Consider the following 25411-nt stretch of genomic DNA (forward strand, 5'->3'; position numbering starts at 1 on the left):
ACACTAGGTCAGATGGGACTCGAACCCATTAGGGACACAATCACTACACAACAAGCACCCTTAAATAAACAACACCAAGGCTTGGAATTAAACTCTTAGCAGACAAGCTGAAATCAAACCTGTAGTGTTGCCAACCCAATATTCTCTCCACTGTGCCATCACCTCTAATGCACCTCTATTTCAGATCATCATAAGACAGTGTTGATTTGTAGACATGTAAGTTTGAAAACTGAAAGAAAATGTTCAAATTATCAAAGATGACTTTTAAAGCAAGGCTACTTTATTTTTAATTTGGTCACCGGATATGGGTTTTGCTGGCTAGGCGGACGTAAATCATCCATCGCCAATAGCCCAGATGGCAGTTAAGAACCAATAATATTACTGTGGGTCTAGTATCAGGGCCAGACTAGTTAAGAATAATAGGTTCCCTTCTCTAGAGGGCATGTTATGTCAGTTGGTCATGGTTACATGATTGCAATTGGGTTAGCTATTTTGTTTGTTCCGGATTTTTATTGAATTGAATTCAGTTCAAATTTCACTTTCTACTATGGTGGAATTTTGAACATATCCTCAGTACAGCAACCAGGACTTCTGGATTACGAGCCAAGTGACATTACCACTACACCACCAGCTCCCCTGTTGTTTGTACTATGCATTTCTTATGCTGTATATGGAAAGTACTAGAAAGCGGATTGAATTCTTTGAAAACAGTGTTTCATTTATGTACAAAATAGACTATTATGGTGTTTCACAGCACAATCTCACGAGTGTTGAGTTGACTGTTTCCAGAAGAAAAGACCAGAGGGACATGTACAAGATCTTAGAATCCATTGCACGTAGAGAATCATGAAATAACCTCAGGTCATATCATCAGTGCATTCTGATCATAGGAGATGCTCATAAGATAAGCTTGTGATGTTGAACAAGGGAAAATATCTGAACAAGACCCAAAATTTATAACAGATGTTTTCTAATAAAATTGAGGAACAGCTCTTTATTTAACTAACATCTGCATTTTCTTTTACCTCTGAAACAAACAATATATGATCAAACCGTCTTTTTAAAAACAATTTCTAAAGATAGTGTCAAGCTGAATCAATCTAGATTTTTATGACAATGTTGCATTTTCTACAATTATAATATTAAAAGCAGTAAAACAGAATAAAAATGATATTAGAATTGAGATTTTTTTCCCTAATGTGTGAGCTGTTTTTCCATCTGTGCTTCTCATATGGAAAATTCAGGTGAACATTATCATTAAATGGTAATGCATTAACTGCACTGAGCAAAACTTCTGTGGGAAGCTTGTGCTTCTCCATGCCCAATATCATAATTTTAGCTATTTTTCCATGCTTTCAGTGATCATAAGCTGCCAGTTATTCATGTCATCTACATATTGAATTGTAGTGGAAGACCAGATTTGTCTTCTGTACCTTTCTTGTCATTATTTTCTCCTGGTTAGTGGATCAAATATCGAATTTTGTATTAACCAAAATTGACTTGTTCAAAACATAGTCTACGTTCTGAAAACAAAAACTGTGTAGACGAGTTTAGTCTTATGATACTGTCATGATTGTATTTGTTTGATATTAGTGCATGAATTTGTTTCTCTGCTTGTATCTGGTGAAATCTCTTTTTATCCATATAGATTGTTGTCTGTAATCTATGTGCATTATTTCATGCACTTTGCTTGTATAGTGACTATTAATTCTCACTAACTGAAGAAAGAAATGCACAAACAAAAGGATGAGGTTTTCTTGAAATAAAGTAATTTTGCATTGTTGGTCATCCCATACATTTTTTCTCCAGAAAAAGGTGTAAACCAGAAACTTGTTCATGGATGCAGCGACTTTTATTTATACAGCACTAAAGAAACCTTATGAAATTAAATATGCCATTGAGCCACAAAAGAATATTAGAGTAGATGATCCAAGGGTTTGTATAAGGGGCAGATTTTAAGGTGAGTCTTAAAGGAGGAAAGTTTATTTTTCCACTCGAGATGTGAGTGTCGATGGCTGACCGGCATTTATTGCCTGCCCCTTGTTGCCCTTGAAGGTGGTGGTGAACTGCCTTTTTGTACTGCTGCAGTTAGGTAGAGTCATAATGCCCTCAGGGAGGGTACTCCAAAATTTTGACCCAGTGACCGTGAAGGAATGGTGAGATGTTTCCATATCAGAATGGTGAGTGGCTTGGAGAAGAAATTGCAGGTAATGGTGTTACCGTGTATCTGCTGCCCTTGTCATTTTTTAGATAGAAGTGGTTGTAGGTTTGGACGTTGCTGCCTAAGGATCTTCGGTGAATTTCTGCAGCCCATCTTGCAGATAGTACAAATAGCTACAAACAGACCGTTGTTTGCAGCAAACTGCCCAGCTTTCAGGACAACATCGACCATTACACTATACAACCGCTGCAAGATATGCCAGATCTTCAACATGAGTACTACCATCATACATGGGAACACCACCCACCACATACAAAGCAGATACTCATATGACTCTGCAAGCGTTGTTTATCTCCTACGCTGCAGGCAAGCATGCCCAATGCATGGTATATTAGCGAAACCATACAGATGCTGCAACAACGGATGAATGGACACTATGCAATAATTGCTAGACAGGGATGCTCCCTGTAAGTGGGGGAGCACTTTAGCAGTTAAGGCCGTTCAGCCTTGGATCTTTGGGTAAATATCCTCCAAGGTGGACTTTAGGATATCCAACAACACAGAGTGGCTGAGCAGAGCCTGCTCGCCATGTTCAGTACTCATGAGGACAACTTCAACTGGGATCATGAGTTTGTGCAGATACATTCTATTTTGTTCAAAAAGCAGACAATTTATTGACAGTCAGTTAATGTGGCATTTTATAAATTCCTACTGTAGGAATAAAACCTGTCTTAACTCCAAATGAGAAAGCACAAACAGATTCTAAACAAGGCCTCACATCTAACATGCATTGTCTAACCTAAAATGTTACCTCCTTTGCACAGATAAAACTTTGTTCTCTCGGGATGGTGACGTCAAAGAAATTCAGGGATTTGCATATGCATTTTAATCAATTAAAACCTTAATACTGATTAAAGATTTAACAGCATCTTAGGTTTGTCCAGTACATCCTCAGCAGTAGTGTGATCTTTTACTTAGCAATTCTATGTCTGATTTCACCTCTCTTACTAACACCTGAAGAAAGTAAAACTCCAAAAGTTTGTGTTGGACTATAACCTGGTGTCTTGTGATTTCTGACCTTGTCCACCCCACTCCAACACCGGCACCTCCAAATTAAGCCTGACAAATAGCAATCCCTATTTTGGCACTCGCCCCCAGATGTTAGTGAAAACTTTGCTGGATCAGCAGGGCTGTTTTTGTTTGTTATTTCCGATACATGGGTCAAAGACAAAATGTCAGGCAATCCATCCAGTTTCGTCTCTTTGTTGAGACTTTTTAGCAAGTAATATAACTTGCTAGGCTATTTCATAGGACAGGCGAGAGACCACCAAATTGCTGTTGGTCTGGAATTACATGTGGAGCAAGTAAGGGTGGCAGATTTTCCTTCCCTGAAAGACATTTGCAAATCACTTAGGTTTGCAATAGGTGAAGAGATTCGGGGAGGGGGTTTTCGACTATGAAGAGATGGCCACCTGAATTCTGGAACAGTTCAATGGGAAGTGCTCACAAAACCAGAATTACAGGTGTGCAGGTATCCTTGAAGCCTGTGGGGGTTTTCGACTATGAAGAGATGGCCACCTGAATTCTGGAACAGTTCAATGGGAAATGCTCACAAAACCAGAATTACAGGTGTGCAGGTATCCGTGAAGCCTGTGGGGCCAGAGATGATGTCTGGGAAGGGGTTGGCAACACTATGAAAGGGTTTGGAAATGAGCATTTTAAAATCCAGGTATTGCTTAATCGGGCAAAAGCATGGGTCCATCAGCGCAAGGTTGTTAGGTGAACAGCACTTGGTGAGGTTTGAAGGGAAAATTTCAGCAGTAGATAACTGAAGAAGGGAGCAGAGTCCAATGATCTTGTGCAAGTGAAAATTTGTGGTCTTGGTGATGATGAGGATATGTGGTCAGCGGCGTCTCTTGGGGCTAGCTGTGTTTTAAAGGTTTCAACCCATCCAGTTTAGCACCAGATAGTTTCCAAGATGAGAAGCGTGATTCTGGAGTGAAATTTGTTGCATGGACTAAAGGTCCACCCAGTATTCAGTTATGAAGATTTCTGCCTAATCAGGGTTGGATATTCGAGAAGCCTGTGGCAGTACTGCACTTTATTGGCCTTTGATCTGTCTGGAAGAATGTACAATCATCTGTGTTGGCTTCTGTCTCTCGACATATTGCAGCCAGGCAGTTTGGCTGAAACATCTGAGGTCTTGGCAAATTTTTATTAGGTACACAGCACCATCCTGTTGCCAGTCATTAGGAGTCAAGTGTAAGGCACATCTGATTTTTTTTTTCTCTGTATCGTTTGCTCGTGAGGATGTATCCAGCTTCTGTTTGACCACTTACAGGCTGCATGGTTAAAATCAAAACTCCCCATACTGTAAATCATGAACGTGGTTAAAAAGTGCTATTGCTGGCAAAAGAATGTAGAAGTAACTGCGGATTGCTTGCAACGTTATAAATTCCAGCTATTCTAGTACCTCGTGCTGTCTGTTTTGACACCACTATAACAAGTGTCAATTTGCGATGTCAAGCAAACCAAAATGTCTTCGAGATGACACCTCTATCATTTATTTCTACATCTATCTGAAAGTTTTGAAATCATCTCTTGAATTAAAAATATGTTTTAAGATCAGAAAATGAACAAATAAGAGCACCTAATTGTCGCTAAACATCGCCATGTGGGCTGCTTTTGCACTCAGCAGTTATAATTTTGCCATTTGGTGAATTAATTCATTTAAAACAGCTTCAGGTCATTAGATGTTGTACACCTAATGTGAGACAATTTAAAATAGTACCTCATCTGCCCAAGCCAAGTAATGCTGATAAGCAAGTAATTTGTTCTCTCCAGTCCTCGTGAACATTAAAACAGACTCCCTACCATTATCCTCCCTTTCCTGAGAGGAAGATTCAGTCCATTAAGAAATCGCAGGGTCAGAAATCATAGAATCCCTACAGTGTGGAAGCCAGCCATTCGGCCCACCCAGGCATACCTGATACCCTGTGCCTGTAACCCCACATTAGCCATGGCTAATCTACCTGGTCTGCAAATCCCTGGATACTATGGGACAATTTATCATGGCCAGTCCACCACCACTAAATTTCCCTCAATTGAGAAATTCTATACCTGATCAAAAGAAGGAGATGCTTCTGCCTCAACATTTTTGTCACCTGTTGTCATTCATATCTCTAATTTCCACTCCTTTTTCCTATGAAACACTTTCTTACTCTCTTCCTCTCCTCATTTCCATCACTGTGCACCAAAACCAATTATTTTCTGACTTTTTGACCTACAGAATGCAAATTGTCTGACAGGCCTGATTGCAGTGCCAGCAGAGTTTGCATTGTATTAATTTGAACTTTTTGTTAAATCCTAATTTCAGGAAGAATAAAATGTGCTGTAATGAGTAGAAATAATATTAGGTAAGTCCTGATCAACAGATTTCACCACTGTCCTGCAATAAATCCCAGGTGTTGGCAGATGTTATTTTGAAATGAATGGTGATGTTTGATAATTCATTTTTATGTTTTCAGGTATTTTTATATTCAAATTGACATTCTTTTATCAATCAGTGCAACAAAAGCAAGTCTTTGTTTCCTTTAACTGTGAGAGAATAAATAAGATCATATTATTGGTTAGTGTTTTAATTTGCAATATCAAAAATCTGTATGTTTACTGAAAGTAGAAGTTCTGAATTAGCTGTCAATAGTGTCATTTATTTCAATTGCATTTGCCTTTCTTTTGAAGAAATTCATTTATTTAAACTCATTTGGTTTGGACACTAGTTTTGAAATGCCATTGTTTGTGCAAAGGAAATTCATGCAATAAGTACAAGCAGATTATTCTCCTTTGTCTGTTCAAGACAATGTTTACTGCATTTTCCTTTTTTTGTATTTTCGGGTCACGTTTGAGACATATGCCCCAAATTGCTTGGGACATGTGGTTCTAATACATGATGCTCAGTTTACAAATCACAAGCTTTCCCCAGACCTGGAAAGTAACCACTTGAAAATTCAAACTGTTAAAACCCTCAATCTTTCACAAAGGCATTTGGAGTGCTGCAGTATTGCCACGGAATTGTTGCTTTAAATTCCCGTTTGAGTATTCACAAAACTGTTGTTATGATAGGGTGTACATCAGAATAATTTCCCTCAGCTTCCTAGGTAGAGTATGAAGAGCTACTATTCAAGATGCCAGATATCTATCTTCTGAGAAACTGAGAGTAGCTTATGTTTAAAAGAATATTTTAACTTTTACATTTCTCACATGAACATGATTTTACTAATATGATATCCAGTAATTGGACAGAGTGCTTTTGATTTTTGACACATTGGATATTATTTTGAATTCTCCTGTGCTATTGTCACCTCCTTGAGACAATCTTGAAATGAGACAACCCTGAATGTACCATAACATTTGAAGAGTTTCCATACATCCGAAGTACCATTCACCCACACCATTGCTTTTAACTGTCCCCACCTGATATTAATAGATGAGAAATGCTGAATAAATCACAAATCAGAAATGGAAGAGACTGGGGAGAAACCTCCAGAATGTCAGTAGAACTATGTACAGCAGTCGCCTGCTGTGGGGCCAGCTTGATGAAATGAAAAACCATATTTGATGAACCTAGGTGATGTCACAGGGCTCTAAACTGGGCTTAAGCTTTCTAATCTTGCTGATTTTAGTACATAGATATTCTATCAGAATTGCATTGATTATATTACTTAAATAGATACATAGGCAATAAATAGTCTTAGACATTTATTTAATAGTTTACACATAGTATACATTCCTTTGAAGCACAAAAATGTCAGTAAACCTGTATTAGCAATGGAAGCGGAGGATTGTGTATGCTTAGAAGGAATCATCACAAACCTGAGGATTTGGAGGGATTTTCCAATACAGTAAAGGTGAACCAAAGACTGATAAAGGGAAAATGGAATGTGATTGTAATCTAGCAAGAAAAACAGATAAATGGACTATGTAAAACACAAGAAATAGCAAGAACTCCAGATACTGGAGTCACAGATAACACAGCATGGAGCTGGAGGGACTCGGCAGGCCAGGCAGCATCACAGGAAAGTTGATGTTTTGGGATGGGACTCTTCTTCAGAAATGGGGAGAGTGAGTGGAGCTCAAATAAATAGAGGAGGGGTACGGCTTGGGAAGATAGTTGTGATAGTGATAGGTGGGAGAGAAGATGGAGAGGTTTGTGTCAGGTCAAGGAGGCGGGTATGAGAGGGAGGGTTGGTCATAGGATGAGGCCGGGGGTGGGGAGATTTTGAAACTGGTAAAATCCACATTTATGCCATTGGGCTGCAGGCTCCTGAGGCGGAAACTGAGATGCTGCTCCTCCAGTTTGTAGGTGGTGTCATTATGACACCGGAGGAGACCCAGGTGGACATGTCCCCCACGGAGTGGGAGGAGGAGTTAAGATGCTTCACAACCGGAAGGTGGTGGTGGTGTTTGTTGTTTACAGGGTGCAGATGCTCTACAAAACAGTCTCCAAGTCTCCGCTTGTCTCACCGATATAGTCCTCTATGTAGGCCACTTTGGTTGCAGTAGACCAAGTTGACGGATGTGCAGGTGAACCCTATCCAACGTATGATTCTCCACCACGTGCACCACCTATAATCCGACCCCGTAATCAAAGATATATTTCCTTCACCACCCCATCTGCCTTTCATAAGAAACGCGCTCTCCGTGACTCCCTCATGCGCTCCACACTCCCCACTAACCCCACTACCCCGGCACCTTGCCCTGTAGCCACAGGAAGTGCTACACCTGCCCCTACACCTCTCCCTCCCCTCCATTCAAGGCACAAAACAAACCTTCTAAATTAGAGAGAGACAGAGGTCAACCTACGCATCCGTCAACTGCAGCTGTTCTTCCAGCTCCACACTCATCTATCGAGTAAGCTTTGTCTAAGACAAACTTGTCCATTAAAAGCAAAGTTGGCAGAATTTCTAATGGGTAAAAATGAAATGGCAAAGAAACAAAATAATTATTCTGTCTTTCTTCACTGAGGATGATAAAAGAAATCTTAGAGATTCCAGAGGTAGAGATTCTCAGGAGAATGAGGAAAAATAGGGAAAAAAGTATTAGAAGCTTATGTTGGAGAAGTAAATCAGATGAAGATGAGTCCCTAGAATCTGATTATCCTACATTCCAAAGTGCTAAAAGAAGTAATGATGGAGATCGTGTCGCTGCAGTGGGGATCATCTTTCAAAATTCCCATATATTCCACAACGGTTCCTGCAGATTGAAAGGTAGTAAATATTACCCCGCTATTTTAAGAAGGGAGGAGGAGAGAAAAGTAAAAATACAGATCTGATAGCCTTGCATCAGTAGTTGGGAAAATTATGGAAATTATTGTAAAGAATATGATGAATGGATACTTGGATTATAATCTGATTTTGCCTGGTTAGTATGGATTTGTGAATTGCAAAGTCCTGTTTGAACCTGTTGGAGATTTTTTGATGTTGCTAACAGAACCGATTTAAAGTGCTGCTGAGTGGCATAGCATTACCAGTATTTTCAGAAGGCTTTTGCTAATGAGATTGTTTACCACCCCTCCCATGTGGTTTTATTTTGCTCATGTCCACATGAGTAATTTTCGTTCTGATAAGAACTACAGAAAGGGAATCCCATTCCTGAAGATATCAAACCCAGAGCTAACAAATTCCTGTGTAGGATTGCGGTAATACTGAAACTGAAGATTGGTGTAGGGAGGAAAGAAATATTATATAGTAGAAATAAATGGTCTTTTAATTTAAAGTTGAGCTCTGGGTGGATCAATGTGGTCCAGGCTGAGTGAGCAAGAGAATATTTTCAAAGGAACAGTTGGATAAGACTACTATAGTTATCCACGAATGTGCTGCATACAGCAGTCTGAATAGCTGTGAAGGGCATAGTACTGAAGATATGAGAGTGTGTCAGGCCTAATGAGAGACCACGTGCAGATTTACAATGTAATCCCCTGACTACCTACTTTGTTGCATAATGCAAAATGCTTTGTTTTCTTACGCTTGTTTTCTGTTTGTGCAGTCAACTGATAATCCTCCCAAAAGAGGTCAATAAATAGCTGGACTTGTGAGATTAAAAAGCCCAATGACTCAACAATGATCCAAAATCCTTACTTGCAATCAACAAGAGTCCACTATCCAAAGATTATGGAACCTATCCCTGAACCTTTCTTGGGCTAATCAATGATCTTTTTTCGAATCTGTTTTCTGAACAGTGTTTTTAGTTATTCTTTCGTGGGATGTGGGCATTGCTAGCAAAGCAGGCATTTATTGCTGGTGAGCAGCTTGTGTTGTTGTAGTCCATATGTTGCACGTACACGCCTGCTGTTAGGAAGGAGGTTCCAGGATTTTGATAGAACAGTAGTGAAAGAATGGCAACATGGGCCTGTCAGGATAGTGTGTGACTTAGAGGGCAGTTTGCAGGTGGTGGTATTCCCATGTTTCTCCTTCAAGATTACAATATATTTTTTAAGGGCTTCTCTTGAGATTTTCTTGAAGGATACTTCTAAATACTAAATACTTTTATTTGGGGATGCAGTCACCCACAGGATTGAACTTGATAGTCCACCTGGTGTTCCCTAGGCACCCAAAACTGTAATGGCGAACATGGTCTTGTTGACCTTGCAAAATCCCCCTTACCGATAACCAAGGACTTAGGCCAAAATTAGAAGAACTGTTTCACAGGTTAGTGAAGCAACAGTGTGACGTGGCCGTACTCCCAGAATGAAACATTATACACAATGTCCAGGTAACACTGTCACTATCCTTGGGTATGTGCTGTCCCATTGGCAGAATAACTCGAGAGATGTTGGCACAGCAACTTACAGTCAGGAAGGAGTTGCTCGGGGAGTCCTTCGCATGGATTGTGGACCCCATGAAGTCTCATGACATCAGTTTGAACAAGGACAAGAAGAATTCATCTTGGTACCTACCCTATCTGCAAAATGGCTGCTCCCTGCCCGGAGCCGCTCCTTTCTCATAACTCCAGCTCTTGGCTCCCTAGCCCCATATCTTCAGTGGACGATCCTTCGGTGACTCAATCACTGCAACACTTATCAATTGCTCACTACTTTGATCACAGTTTGGTTGTCTCCTGAGTTTTCTGCTGATGTCGGCCACAAGCATGGGAGGAAGCCACCCTGTGAATGGGAGTGTAAATCTTTAGGTTTCCTTCAATTTAATTTATGGGACTGACTGTTCTATGATCAGTCATGCTAGTGAATTAACATTCTAGACTGTTTTTGCAACTCTAGTGATTGGATTCACAAACCACTTTTGTGTATTTTGAGTGCCACCTGCCACCCTTGAAGTCACAGGTTTTTAAAATGCTGCTGAAGAAGACTTGGTGGTTGCTACAGGTTAGTGTGGTCAAAATGTCTCTGTACTTCCTTTCCCCTTTGTCTAATATATCGATTAGGAGAAACTGGAAATCAAAGCTGTTGATAATGTCCATTTAAAAAAAAAAGACCTGTACTGAGATTTTCTGCAACTAAAGACACAAAATCAATTCTGCAAATGAGCAAAGCACTGCAGAGCTCAGAATGTTATTTTAGCAGTGTTTTTTATTTGTTACTTTTGAAGACCATGTTGTATAATTTTACATTGTATTTGGTATAATTTTGTATGCCCTTGGGATTGCAGATGAAACTACTGTAATTGGATATTGTGGGCATCTACATGTTCGGGCATCTGAATGCATCAAGTGAGTAGTTAATAGCTTAGTACGAAATGATAAGATGGTAAATGCTACCCTTATGCTGTGCATAATTGCTTTCTTATTTCAAAGCAAACAAAGTAAGAAATAATGCTCATTACTCAAGAAGCCTCAAACTACGAGCCTGTCAGTCAACGTGACTTAAACTCTGGCATTTTGCAAACTGAGTTTTTGTTTCTTTCAATGCTGATAACGTGTTCACTTATTTTTAAAAAAGTGACTTAAATGGAAATGCAGTTAAAACTAGGATTTTGAAAACATCACGGACATATTTCAAAGAAATATTAATAAACTGTAGGATAATTTTGATAACAGACTTTTTGTTTTAGGTTTTGCAGCTGTGGATGGCCCTCTAATGTAAATTGTTGCAATATTTAAAATTTGGTATTCTTGATTATCAGAAGACGAAACACTGGCAACCTGTCGCTGTTTTCAGTGTTGTTCGAGGGGTGATTCTGTTCAGAGGATATGAAATAATTGTCAAGCCAAATTCATCCTGAATTCAAAATAATATGCCAGTTGACCTTTGCTGGCCATAAAGTGTGATCACCTGTGATGAACATGAAGCACCTTGGTCCATTGGGATAGTAATGTTCTGTTGTAATACTAAAAGCAGTGTTATTGTATTGCTGTCGTTAATTTATCTGTTCTTTGAAAAAGTCAATGGGTGGGGCCAACAATTTACATTTTTCCAAAGTTTCAAAGTGAATATCACTCTGGAGTTTGAAGAGAATTAGGACAGATCATTTTGGTTAGGGAGAAACCGATGGTGCTCTGCAAAGCTCTAATGGTTTTCCCAGATTTAGAGGTAGTGTGCCTGTTTTGTTTATTTGTCCAAGATGCTTACTTGTATATATTTTCACTGCTTAAATCCTTTTACTAATCTTTAAATAGTCTTGTAAACTATGGGATTTGCAGGTATAATTTTAATATTAATTGGGTTCCTGGTTTTGAGATATTGACTCCAATCAGTTTTGTCGTCTAAAATTAATTATTAACTTGCAAGCATTTCAATAGTAGCAATTACTTTTACAAGGAATATTTGAAGCCAAACTGAAGAACAAATGGGTCTCGTATACCAATAGAATTCTGTTTATTTTAGAATATTTGTGACCCAGTAAACAGGACCGCAAAGATTTGTTAGGAAATTCTAAAATTTGTTTTTTGATCTTAAGGGAAATGCTCATGGTTGAGAGTTTCAGTCTTGAATGTGGGTGAGAAGGCCCTGTGAAGTCCTTGGAACTTGAATGTGTAGAGCAGTGTTTCTGAGAAGTGAATGATGGTTGTAATGAAATAGTTTACCTTTGAGTGAAGAGTTAGTGTTTAGTCCATGAGTAGAATTGTTGGAACAGAAATGTTGAAGAGATTACTTTAGGCTGTATAAAGTGAAGCTGAGGCATGTTTTGGAAGAAGCTGTTGCAGTTCCAATCAAAAAGAATGAGGTCACAGGTGTCTTAAACTTTGCAAGGTGTTAGGTACAGGGACTGTGCTGTGAGTTGTATGAAAATGGACCTTTGGGATTCTACCAGGGGTATGTTTGGGTACTATACAAAAACCGTTCGGTTTAAACCCAAAACATTATGAATTGAAAAATAATACCATTATATATTTTATGGTGTGTTTAAAATCTTTTGAGTTTGGATTACTCTATTTAATCTTCTTTCCTCTTGTAATATGCTTCTACTTTGTTAATAAAGCAAAATCCGCAGCATTGAGTGCTTAAGTTTCAGCAAAAGACCACTTCTTCATTAAAACCAGAACAAATCATTATATTATCTATCAAGCCAGGTTCCTGACTGGGATCTGGCATGACCGATAATAGCAATAGCTGGGAGCATAACAATATCTTTCCTTGAGTAAGTTGTTTTTCTTGTTTGCATCAGACTAGTTATTGTTATCTAAAGAAGTGGCTGACTTGTGTCTGATACTGAAGTATATGCAGTCTAATAGCTATATAACTTGGCAATATCATCTCCCTTTTTTAAATGCAGACTTTGTTGTGATCAATAGACAGTGGGTGCAGGAGTAGGCCAGTTGGCCCTTCAAGCCAGCACCACCATTCAGCGGAAACATGCTTGCTGCCTCCAGAGTGTCCAATCCCTTGATAATCTTAAACGTCTCAATCAGATCCCCTCTCACCCTTCTAAACCCAAGTATATACCAGCCCTTTACTCCAATCTTTCAACATATGATAGTCCCGCCATTCCGGTAATTGACCTCGTGAACCTACGCTGCACTCCCTCAATAGCAAGAATGTCCTTCCTCAAATTTGGAGACCAAAACTGCGCACTATACTCCAGGTGCGGTCTCACCAGGGCCCTGTACAGCTGCAGAAGGACCTCTTTGCTCCTATACTCAATTCCTTTTGTTATGAAGGCCAACATGCCATTAGCTTTCTTCACTGCCTGCTGTACCTGCATGCTTGCTTTCATTGACTGATGTACAAGAACATCCAGATCTCGTTGAACTTGCCCTTTAACTTGACTCCATTTAGATAGTAATCTGCCTTCCTGTTCTTGCCATCAAAGTGGATAACCTCACATTTATCCACATTAAACTGCATCTGCCATGCATTCGTCCACTCACCTAGCCTGTCCAAGTCACCCTGTATTCTCATAACATCCTCCTCACATCTCCACTGCTGGGTGGCAGTGTGAAGAGGAGGACAAGGAAAGCAATCAATTCACCCCTCCAAACCTGATTATAACAGTAGTTACATGCTTGTTTACAGTCAGTATGGTCTGAACTTGTAATTTTTAAAAAACTTTAAGGCATCAGTGTTATTTTAGTTGAAACTGGCCAGTCTTTTCTTGAATAATAATGTATTTTTGTCCTGCTGCTCCCTTTAGATGAGGTATCCCATTGTATTTTCTTCCACTTTTTTTTATCTAATGCAGTTTGCAGTATCTGCTGCAAGGAAGGCATGCAGTTAATCATTTTCATTACCTCTGCTTTTGTTGATCTATAACCCAGCATCCCAGGATTTATTGCAAAAAAAACAAGAGCCAAGTACTTTTCTGTTCTTGAAAGTATCTAATCTGGACCATGCACTTTGTTTACAAAGTGGAAAAATCGGGAACTTAGAATCGTGAGAAATCTGCTGTCTACCCTGATTCCAAACCTTAATTCTTAAAAATCTTCTAAAATGTCATTTGAACCTTTTTGTAAGTTTAATTTCATAGTGTAGGCTGGTTTATTTCCAAAAAAAAAACTTCTGGTGTACTCTTTCAGCTTGATGACTGGAAAGTTATTGATATGTCTTTCAGTTTCCAGAAACTCGACAACAGTTGGACAACAGCCAATAGTAGGGCAATTTATTTTCTCTCTTTCTTTGTCCCCAGCTTCACTTACAATTCATTTACGCATTTTCAAGATAGAGGTTATTGCTGATGTCTGAAATTTAGGAAGGATCAGTATTTTCAGCTATGTAACTGCTGCATCAAATGTGTCATAGTATTTCAATTAAATAAAACTCCCTCCAATCATTTCTGCTGCAAAAAATACAATTCTTCCTTCTGCGCTCCTTGCATTCTAACTCCAACCCGTACAATGAAGAATTTTTTTTGTCTCAACCAACTGTTGATGTTCAGCTTGAAGTGATTTTTTGAAACTCTGCACAAACAGTTGAACTTCTTAAATGCAGTAAAGTATTGGTCTAGTGCTGATCTTGCACTGGTGGATGGAGTGGGAAGAGAAATAACCTGCTGGTGTAGAAAGTGCTGTCCTGAGATTTAAAACACATTGTCAAGCCCAAATAAAGTAGTCTAACTTCTATCTACACTAAGTGCCATTAAATGACCGTTAACATCTTGGGTGAATTATGTACAATTCAAATAATATTTTTTGAAGTGATGTTGCCCAGGATACACGAGAACTCAATTTTTTGCCTTCAAATAGTGCCATTATATGGTTTATGTCTACTTGAGAGCATACTTGAGTTTAATGTCCCTATGTTAATGGCAACACCTTTTGACTGTGCAGCTGTCCCTTGGTAATGTACAGAAGTGTCAGCCTCAATTGCTCACATTTCTGAACTGGAATGCAACCATGTGACCTTCTGACTGAGCAGGCAAGTGTTACAGTTTAGCAAAGGTTAATATGTTTTAAACAGACAAAGAAAATACTGCTCGTGTTGTAAGTCTGACAAAAGTGTTGTAACTACTCTGCAGATCGGTCAACATCTTGTCAAAATGAGCAGAGTAAAAATTGCAGGCTAAACATCAAGGGTCTTCATGAACCTGATTTTTTTTTCAGCTCTCCTTCTCTCCACTAACATTGTTTAAAAGTCAAAGACTAAAATAAGCAATAAATAGATACTAACTATTCTAACATAGCAAATGGATTTGTGAAAAACCAGTGTGATTGATTTGATAATGAGGTCAGCATATGTCTGATAGATGGGTTGAGGCTTCAGACAATGGCACACACAAGTGTGATCTATGCAGCTCATGCACGTAGAAAAAAGCAGATTATTTAACTTCAGCCAGTACATTATTTATCTGGTGCAGTTGCACTGTATCACTGCTTTCCATGGGCACTCTCTCTGAGTCACGTTTTCATGTGATGCTTTTGAAAAATGTGCCATACAGTAAATGCCAGCCTTATTCTTTAATTAGGTCTTATCGTAGTCATGAAATGTTCCCTGCAAAGAAAATTTTTGACTAGATGTGCACATCACCTACTGCTATCTGAAATGATCACTTAGCTTGGAGGTGTTTTGTGACTGCTCTCGTATATTGGATTCCAATCAAGATAGCTTTTAAGTTAGGATATAATTACTCATTTCAGCTGACAACTAAATAATGTAACTTATTTTCCACATAATAACATTTGTAAATAGCAAATGATTAACCAGTTGCTTTTTTAAAAAAAAAGTGGTTAACATACGCCATAGAAGGAGATCATAGTTTTCTCCGTGTAGGCTAGCTAACAAGCCTGTAAGAATACCACCCTGTAAGAATATGCTCCCATTAGTAGTTTAAGACAGAATCACATTGGCTTTTCATGTACCTTACTATAAGAATATTTTGCAGCTATTAAACTTTAGCTTATTTGGAGATTGTGCAGGGTATGGTAACACACATTTTACAGAAATTGTTACACACTTTGTAACAAACAAATTATGTTCGGACAAGTTATCCGGAGACCTGTGCCTATAACCCAGAGAACTCCAGTTGAAGTTTCACCATGGCTACCTGATGATAATTTGAATTTGGTTGAAATATAAATAAGCAAACCTGGAAATGAAAAGAGGGAGCAGTAAAAAGTGACCATGAGATTGTACAATATGACACTGCCTAGAATAATTAAGTGAGCAAAATATCATATGTTATGGGCACAATTATAATGAGTCGCCAGAATAACAGCTATAACTGAACAAAGATGAGAGTAGATCCAATTGAAGAATGAGGTTTGAAAATTTCCATATAATCTTGAAAATAATCCATCATTTCACTGAGACAGTGGATGAGAGTAACAGTTAGACCAGATGACTTGAATTTTAGAGAAAATTATTTCTTTAATTTGATTTTTGATTGTAGTAACCCATGTATGCTGCAAATACTTGACAGACAGTATCTGTGGAGAGCAAAATGACAATTTCTAATTTAATTCTGAGACATTTGACAGAGGTATGCCTGACCAGTAGAATTTCGCTTCTGAGCGAATTGTCTTTGAGAATAAATTTTGAGTCGGGTGTGGAATTGTACTTCTATGTACATGGCAATAGGGACTTGCTGTGTGGATGTTGATCTGCTCACTCCATTCTTGAAAATTTGTTTTAAGTTAATGCTGTATATATATTGCTTAATTTTTTGTTTGAACAACTACATTTCTTACCTGTTTGTTGAAGATTTGGCTTTTTTAGTATTTTAGCTTGAGTCCAGATGATATGTTGTTTGTTTTGGTTTAGTAAATGGGATACTGATATTTTGCCTTGCATGTGGCTTACATTTGTCTAAGTAGATTGTCCCATGAAACATCTATGGAAACAGACTTTATGTTCTTTGTTCACAAAATACTTGCATGGGATGTATTTTTTAGTGATACAGCTAGTGACCCTGTCTGTTGACTTGTATTACAACTGGAAATATTTTGAAAACATGGCCAATAGTCAACCAGAGTTTAAATTAAAATAATGTTTTTCTTTGAGGTGTGGAGAGTAAAGCCCCCAGATTCAAGTAAAAGGTAAAAACTGTATTGTTGGGAGTGCGTACAGTGGCAAGAATGGAATAAGTAAACAGGAGACTTTTGGCATGAGAAATTTCCGATTGAAAGTTGACAAGTATACAAGTTGACAAATGAGTGGGATTTCATACGGAACAGGATGTGCAGTAAAAGAGTGCAAGAGCAATTGTGTTGTACCAGAAATGACACCCCATATCTCCGGATTCATTGTTAGGACTGTCAAACAAATGCTACTGTTTGTAGAGCTGGCTTTGGGGAATACATTCAGGCAAAACTCCTGCAAAATGATGGCCTGTAGGCTGTATCTACATGGGGAAAAGAAAGCATCTCCCCGTCTGAGTCTTGTTTCTTCAACACTCAAATGGCTAGTGTTTTGGGGGAAGGATGACTTTTTCAAAAAAATGCCACTAGTCATGTTAAGCTCAACAACAACAAAAACAGAAGTTGCTGGAAAAGCTCAGCTGGTCTGGCAGCATCTGTGAAGAAAAAAAAAATCAGTTAATGTTTGTGGTCCAGTGACCCTTGTAGTGCAGCAGTGTTAACTTTTAAAGAATACCCATCAGTCAAAAAGGCAATGACTTGTCTATTAAGCTGAATCATGCTTTGAGTTCAGGTATCTTGATGAAGCAGGGAAGGGAAGAAAAGGAACTACATTCTGCAATCTGGATCCCACACCTCAAGGAAGCCCTTGCCCCATATAGCCAACGATCAGCAAGTTTAGAATCTTCCAGTTCAGTCACATGCAGACCAACAGCAGAAGAATGACCATAAGCAAATGTCATCTTCAAATCAAGGAACAGCCAGTGCTTACTCTATCAGTTTGCTTTGTTACCTGGACCTCATCAAAATAGCTCAAGCAAGATAGTTAAGCACCATTTTCTGTCAATAAATCCAAGCTGGTTTCCTATACTTGATGTTTATGCAGGTGACTGAAACAGATTATTACTTTTAAGCATTTTCCCACCATTTGAAATTAAACTGACCAGTTTATAGTTGTTGGGCTTAACCTTGTACCCTTTGAGCAGGGGTGAAACATTTGAAATTTTTTATTTCCCTGGCACTGCTGTAGTATGCAGATATAAAAGTACAGCAGAAGTAGATTGATGACTGAGAAATAATGGCCTTGCACCTGAAATTTCTACTCTTCCCTCCGTATCCTCAGGTGCATCTTGTTGAGCCCAACAAGAAATAAGTTTTATTTACACATGGACATCACAAATTGCTTACTTCAGAGGGATGAACCTGGAAGAGTGAGTGGCACTGATAATAGGTCTGCCATGTTTAACAGGCCTGTAAGCGATGGAGAAATCTCCAGATAATGACTGATCATTTCAGGCTTGGTGAAGGTTTTTTCCATTATATACACCACCATCTCTGAGAGGATAACCATCTCTAGAAGGTGAGTTTTGACAACCCTTGGTTTCTCCAGTGGTGGAATTTCCTTTTTAGCTTTGCGCATTCTTTTCAGAAGAGACTTGCTTGCAGTGCAGGCTTTTGTTCACGCTCATCCACCTACAAGTACAATACAACTGCAGCAGCTGCTCATGGGACATGCCAAGGAGCTGATCCACATCAACAACTCTGTAGGTGAAAGCCCTTTTCTTCTTCTGTTCTACTTAATTAGTCATTTTTACCTGCTGCCTTGATAAGTTGTCAACTTCAAGTACAACCTACCTTTCCAGGTGCCTTCTTTATCAATTTATATCCTATCCCAATGTCTCTACTACTTGCACTTCTTTCTCTATAATTTCAGCATCTTGTTTCCTGGTAAATACAGTTGCAAAGTATCATATATGACCTCAGCCATTCCTTTATGCCTCCCTGTGTAAAACGGCAGCACAGTGGTTAGCACTGCTGCCTCACGGCGCCAGGGACCTGGGTTTGATTCCAGCCTCAGGTGACTGTCTGTCTGTGTGGAGTTTGCACATTCTCCCTGTGTCTGCGTGGGATTCCTCTGTGTGCTCCAGTTTCTTCCAGCAGTCCAGAGATGTGGAGGGCTGGTGGATTGGCCATGCTAAATTGCCCATAGTGTTCAGGGAGGTGTAGATTAGGTGGATTATAGGGGGATGGGTCTAGGTGGCATGCTCTGAGGTTCGGTGTGGACTTGTTGGGCCGAAGGGCCTGTTTCCACACTGTATGGCTTCTATATCTATAACCTCTCTTTTCTGGTCCTTCATTTTGTTTTATCCACACTGTTTTATCACTCTTACTATTTATTTGTCTGTTAAAGATTTTTCTTTTCATGTTATTTGCTTGCCTCTTGTACGCTTTCTTAGCTTTTATTCCTTTTTCATTTTGCTTTGAACTTTCTGTATTTGGCGTAGTTGTGAGTGCTATTTATCAACCTGATATTTGTCACGTGCCTTTTTTTGCCTCTTCCCGGGAGTTTTGGCTTTAATTATCTTATCTTTCTCCTTGTGGAAATTTACTGCAACTGCATCTGAACCATCTACTCTTAAAGACAACTTTTGTTCTGCAATTGTTACTACCGATTTTTAAGTAAATTTACCTGGGCCAGATCCATTCTCATTCTATTGAAATTGACATTCCTCCAATTAATTATTTTCATTCTGGATAGTTCATTGTTCCTTCCCCATAACTAATTTAAACCAAATGATATTGTGATCACTGTTCATTTAAAACAGGGAATGTTTCTTAGCAACATTTTCTATATTTGGTTAAATTATATCTCTATTTCAACAAATATCATTGATCTGCTCATTTTCTTGCTGACTTCGTCTTTCCCCGACTCTGTCCAAGCCTCCCACCTCCCCAGTTGCATCAGCAATGATGCCATTTGACATAATTTGCTGCTTGGAAGTGATTGGTGTGTGTGTGTGTGAGTGTGTGTGTGTGCACGTGCGTGTGTGTGTGTGTAGTTGACTCCATGTCATGAAGTAAGTCCAACTTCATTAATTCCAATGAAAAAGCAAGGTAAACTGTGCACTTACAAATTATCTTCCAGAAGCACACTGGTGACTGAACCAATAAGAAACCACAAAATGTTACTTTGAAAAGACATCAGAAACCTTATTCATGAATAATCACTGACACGATCAGGATTCCCTGCTTCCTTTCTCCCCCCAGAAGTACTTTATCCAGCTTTACAAAAGTGATTAGGAGACTCGGTGGTTTCCTTGCACAAGCAGCAAAAACTGAAAACATCCCCAGGAACTTGAGAGAGTTAGTTGAAATTTAACATATGTTAAGTCAAAGGAGGAGTTATTGCTTATGCACATGAGGATGACTGCACCTTGTAGTTGTATTGACCACAAACTTAGCCTAGATAGAATGAATGGCAAGCACCATAGATTAATTCACACAAATCTAGGCAGTGATTCATGAAAAAGATGTGTATTACAGCTAGTTTAAATAGACTGCTTAATGCAACTAAGCCTATAATTTCCCTTGCAGATATTTTCTGTGAATTAATATATGGAGCAACGTTTTTGACTATCATGTTAATTTTGCACAGGCAATTTGATCTTGAAACTTGCCAATTTAAATTTCATGTTCCTTGATGGCCCGTATCAGGATTTAAATAACTTGAGAGCGCTTCCTGCCTTTATCCATTAGGATTTGAACAAATACAATTGTGCTTCAATTTTTTAATGGCGGCTTGAATAATAAAATTAATGTCTGCCTCATACTTATTCCATTTCATACTAAAATGCCCTCAAAGAATGAAGGTAATTGATAAATGTGTTCAAATTACTTATACCAGGTTACCTCCAAATTTACCAAAGCTCCTTCAGGTAAGGTACCTACCTATAGAATTAAAGGTGAAGAAGTGATTGAGGAAGGAAAATACCAAGTATTTGTTCAAGGATTGATGTTAATGTGAAGGGTAGGAAGAGCTGGGCAATACCCTATGATTTAATGCTGGTATGTTTTATGTTTCTCATTTGTGTTAATAGTTTAGATTTAGAAGCTCAAATCAAATTAGTGGATGAAAGCCGTATTAAGACTGGGTAGAGTGCAGTTGATCAGTCACTGAAGGACAGCTGAACCTGATGAGGTAACTAAACAAACAACAAATGCTAAATGGTTTACAGATAAACCTGTTGTTTAGAATCTTTTGTTTATTGCTAATAGTCTCCCTGACTGCCACCTGTCATTTTAGTCCAATAACACACCAATTTTTTATTGCATTTGTAATTTCTGTCTGAACAATGTTTTGTAGTTGTGCATCGCTACAGCATTCGCTCTGTAAAATTATGTAATTATACATCAGCTGGGAATGATAGAACCATAAAACTTCACAACATATGAGGTGGCCATTTGGTCCTACGTGTCAGAGTTGGCTTTTTGCTGGAGCAATCGAAATCTAGTCTCTCCTCTCTTTCCATAATTAGTGCATGCACGATGGTCCAATTAAAACACTCAGTCTGTGGGGACTTTAAAATAGCAGCTCATTTATGAGAAAGTAGACCTGTCAGTTCACAACTGAATGCAATAGACTTTGCTGCCAAGATTCAGGCTGCGCTGCAAAGCCAACTTTCGTAAAGTTGGCATTTATGTTGCTGTTATGTAGAATTCAACAAAGCAAAGAGAATACTGTTTCAGAGATAGTAGGAACTGCAGATGCTGGAGAATCTGAGATAACAAGTTGTAGAGCTGGATCAACACAGCAGGCCAAGCAGCATCAGAGGAGCAGGAAGGCTGACGTTTTGGGCCTAAACCCTTATTGTGAATTTCTGAAGAAAGGCCTAGGCCCGAAACGTCAGCCTTCCTGCTCCTCTAATGCCGCTTGGCCTGCTGTGTTCATCCAGCTGTACACCTTGTTATCAAAGAGAATACTGTATTGTGTTACTAAATCAGAAGACAAGTTAAAGGGTTTTATGCTGCAGCTGGATATCCACCTTGGGGAACTTTGTGTGTATTTGATCAAGAGTTACAGGGAAATAATTAAACACCGGAAATCAACCTGATGGCTCTACTCTGTAGTGCATCCAGTTTTTGCTTTTGAAAAGGAAAAGAAAGTTTGGGGCTTTTCATCTTTGAAAACAGAACTGAGAAAGGACTGTTATCAATATACGTCACAAAAATGTGGCAAGGAATACCAGTTGAAATTGGCGAAAGGAATTAATGTCAAGAAGTCTTAGTCATACACAGAGGATCTAACATTTGAATAGACTTCAGTCAGAGAAAGGGATAACCTCTTGAAGAATGAAGAGACAGTTTGGATAGTGGTTTGGACCTCAGATGGATTAAATGACATGGTATATACATTTTTGTCAACTTCTATATTGTCATACAGTAAAGCAATAGCTTTTCAGGCAAAAGCAGAAACACAGAAAATTACTTAAGTATACTTCTAAAGTTCTGCTCAATGTTCGCAACCTTCATTTGTGAAAACTAATGCGTTGAAAGATAACCATTCTCCTGATTGCTGTGTGTAGTGACATCATAAATGTGATTTAAGACTTGTTCAGTATTTTATGTTACAAGTGATCTTCATAAAAATTCTTTGAATTTTGCATTTTTTATTGGATGTGGAAAACCATAAGAAAATGAAAATTAGCTTTGTAAGCTTTTTGTGACCCCTGCTGGCTGGAGTGGAAAAAGGTTATATTTAGTCATGTGCAGTTCACCAACACATTTGTCCATACCCACATTATCCCCTGTGACGCAAAACCCTATACATGCCTCTTGGACTTGAACAAAAATTGTCATTTTCATTTAATATCTTCGTTTGCAGGTGTCTGTTGTTCTGTTTTCTCTCTGTCTGTCTCTGTCTGCCCCTCCCTCTCTGTCTGTCTGTCTGTCTCTCTCTCTCTCTCTCTCTCTCTCTCTCTCTCTCTCTCTCTCTGTCTCCCTCCTCTCTCTGCCTGTGTCTGTCTCTCTCTCTCTCTCTGTCTGTCTCTGTGTCTGTCTCTCTCTCTCTCTCTCTCTCTCTCTGTCTGTCTCTCTCCTTCTCTCCGTCGCTGTTGCTCTCTGTGTCCCTCTCCCTCTCTGTGTCCCTCTCCCTCTCTGTGTCCCTCTCTCTCTCTGTCCCTCTCTGTCTCTCTCTGTCTGTCTCTGCCTCTGTTTCTCTCTGTCTGTCTGTCTGTCTCTCTCTCTCTCTCTCTCTCTCTCTGCCTGTGTCTGTCTCTCTCTCTCTGTCTGTCTCTCTCTCTCTCTCTCTCTCTTTGTCCCTCTGTCAATCTATGTTTGTCTGTCTCTGCCTCTGTCTCTCTCTGTCTGTCTGTCTCTCTCCTTCTCTCTCTGTGTCTCCCTCTCTCCCTCCCTCCCTCTCTCTGTGTGTCTCTCTCTGTCTCTGCCTCTGTCCCTCTCTCCCTCTCTCCCTCTCTCCCTCTCTCACTCTCTCTCTCCCTCTCTCTCTCTCTCTCTGTGTCTGTCTCTCTCTCTCTCTCTCTCTCTCTCTGTGTGTGTGTGTGTGTGTGTGTGTGTGTGTGTATATCTCTCTCTGTCCCTCTGTCTTTGTCTCTGTGTTTCTCTGTCTGTCTCTGCCTCTGTGTCTCTCTCTTTCTCTCTCTCTGCCTATGTGTGTGTCTGTCTCTCTCTCTCTCTCGCTCTGTGTCTTTGTCTCTCTGTCTCGCTCGCTCTCGCTCTCTCTATGTGTGTCTGTCTGTCTGTGTGTCTGTCTGTCTCTCGCGCTGTGTGTGTGTGTGTGTGTGTGTGTGTGTGTGTGTGTGTCTCACTAGCTCACACTAAAAAATACCAGTCTTTGGCCTGATCTGCTTTCTACATTAATGAATATTAGGGAAGTGAACTTTCAGAAGCGATCAACATAACCAAACCGTTCCTCCTTTTTTTAAAATGTAACTGCAGTTGAAACAACATAGTTCAGGAACTATAACCTTGTTTAGCATATTATGGGTAATATTGTCAGCCATTTAATGTGCATCAGTAGTTTTCTGTAAGTTTGTTTCATTTAAAGGATATTTGCAAGCTGTATGCATTAAAAAAAGTAATTGGTTTGTCCTTTTTACATTTATCAGTTTAATCATTGATTCAGGGAATAAATCTTCAATACAATGTTTCTAAACAACTTTATCCAATGCATGTTGAGCTTTTAATTCACCTGATGTTTGTCATTCCACAACTCAGAACAGAGCCAATCTGCTGTTAGGCCCTTAACTGATAGGCAGAGAGTGGATTGACTTATCCCTGATGTTTGCTCTTTCATTGAAAGGGGCATAATTTTCATTTCAAAACCTGTTAGCATTTTCATTATAAATTGTGCCTTACATTATTACACTAACCTGTGCCATAGGGTTGTCTCAGTATATAATATATTCTTGCATTTAACTTCTATGAAACATTTCTGATCTTTGTACAGCACCTATTAATGTAATACATGTTCTTTAAAATTAAGCAAATCATCCAAATTTCATAAGTGTGCCTGGCATTGAATACAGGCTAGGTAACTAAAATCTGGGTCAGGGATTACAATTTCGTCAGCTATTAGCAAAATATGTGATTTGCTTCAGGTTTTTGATTAAATTTATATAGCTGCGCAGTTTTATTTAAGTATTTATTTTCTAGATGTCACCTGTGTAACCATAGGCTCTTAAATTGCCAGTCTACTTGCTTTCACCTTGATCAGCTGTAAGTCTGTGTTAATTGCTCTCCCGCAGTTACATTTATCTTGTTAAGCAGCCTCTGAATCTGAAGGAGTTTTGACATCTGACTGACAGAACAGTCACATTACTGAGGAAGGGTCACCAGACCTGAAACGTTAATTCTGTTTTCTCCTCCACAGATGCTGCCAGACCTGCTGAGCTTTTCCAGCAACTTTGTTTTTGTTCCAGTCACATTACTGAATTGGTTTTGTAATCAACTTCTCATTCATCCTAAAAATATGATTATACGATCAACTGCACTGCACTGTGCTGTGAGTATGTTTACCAATGTTTACTTTTCTGTTTCATCCTATGCAGTGATTCTAGCAATCCTGCATAAGAATTGCTTCAGAAAGCAGTTATCTTTTTGAATCAGAGGTTACGTAACTTAGTGCATTTACGTGTTCAAAGGGACTAGCAGGAAAAGGATTTTTTTTCTGGAGGGGGCAGCTTCAGTTCTCACGAACGTTTTGTTCTAATAATTGCTTTATTAATAGCTACTTGTCCGTAACTGTTAAAATATTGTTCACATTGGATCTAAATGTGATCAGCCGTGCCAACCAGCTTTGTCACCTTAACACGGAAGTTTGGAAGAGGCTGGCTTACTGTTAATTTGGCAGTAAAGGATTCAGGTCTGCATGGTAAAAGCAAACTAATTGGCAAATTGGTAATGAAAGATTAATGTGTCTACAAATAGTAAGAGTATTGAACTTAAATATTGCTAAAAGGAGACAAGAAGTTGAAGTTTTTCATCTTGCAC

General features: G+C 39.0%; 1 protein-coding gene and 1 pseudogene across 2 annotated transcripts in view; one reads left to right on the forward strand and one right to left on the reverse strand.

The window, feature by feature from the left end:
* Nucleotides 1-25411, forward strand: part of marchf5 (membrane-associated ring finger (C3HC4) 5) — a 107132-nt gene that overhangs the window by 56032 nt on the left and 25689 nt on the right. The window lies entirely within an intron of this gene.
* Nucleotides 18307-18711, reverse strand: LOC125461772 (small ribosomal subunit protein uS19-like; annotated as a pseudogene).

The sequence above is a fragment of the Stegostoma tigrinum genome, chromosome 20, assembly GCF_030684315.1.
Source record: "Stegostoma tigrinum isolate sSteTig4 chromosome 20, sSteTig4.hap1, whole genome shotgun sequence".
NCBI classification, from domain to species: domain Eukaryota; kingdom Metazoa; phylum Chordata; class Chondrichthyes; order Orectolobiformes; family Stegostomatidae; genus Stegostoma; species Stegostoma tigrinum.